Here is a 996-nt window from a genome sequence, read left to right as displayed (position 1 = left end):
GGCTGCCCTGGGATAAACTACCGGAGCTTGCCGAGCTAGAACAGGAAAGAGTGTAGAGAGGCTACTGAGAGACAGTGAGCTGTGCTTTGTGTTTTGAGTTGTGATGTGGCTATTGCATACATCTGGTGTTTTTATAGTGGCTTGATGAAGCGCCTCAGCTCGTGCCGTACGTCACGGATGCTTTTTTAAAGTAGCTTTCGATCGACCTTTCGTGGCATCGCACGTCCGCTCCTGCGTCTGAATTTACCGAGACATAGTGGTTGCGGTCAAGTAAAGCATGCACACTACTTAACCATCCGTGAATGCTTAACCACGGCAGAAACTACCCATGCTTAATTTACTCGGACTGATAACGGTTCATCAAAGATTATTGAAACAGAGCGTGCGTTCAAAACACGAACAAACCACCGTAATAAACTAGAACACCAACAATATGTGCGACAAACCAAAATTATAACGTAACAAATTTTGTTTATACAATTTATACATTAATTACATAAAATAATTAGCTATGTTACATTAGGGCATGTACAATGGGGTGATGTCAGCATTTCCTTACGTTTGCCACGTTGAATTTTTGTTTAGTTGGAGGAGAGAGAAGGAAGAAAGATAAGGTTGTCTTCCCTTAGCTAAGGTATGATCTCTTATGAAATAAGAGAAGGCTATTTTTCTCATTGTACCACTTGTCTTCCCTTAACCGCATAATTTTCTACAAAAAATAATTAATTATCATTTATTGCAAGAGATAGCAATAAGAGCTAATGCATTGTATCGTTTATATTTATCGTCTTCTCTTGATGACGTGGATTATTGAGAGAAGGCACACATTCCCTACCATTGTACATGCCCTAATACACAACATCTGCTAGGTGATCATTGAATTGTAAACTTTGAATTCTCGTTTGATTAATAAAAGGCTGTGTGCATCAACCGATGCAGAGGCCGGGGATCACCCCATTTCGAAAAAAAACAACATCTGCTACAATACTCTAACCT

The sequence above is a fragment of the Lolium perenne genome, chromosome 3, assembly GCF_019359855.2.
Source record: "Lolium perenne isolate Kyuss_39 chromosome 3, Kyuss_2.0, whole genome shotgun sequence".
Lineage (NCBI taxonomy): Eukaryota > Viridiplantae > Streptophyta > Magnoliopsida > Poales > Poaceae > Lolium > Lolium perenne.
Note: the sequence above shows the minus strand (reverse complement) of the source record.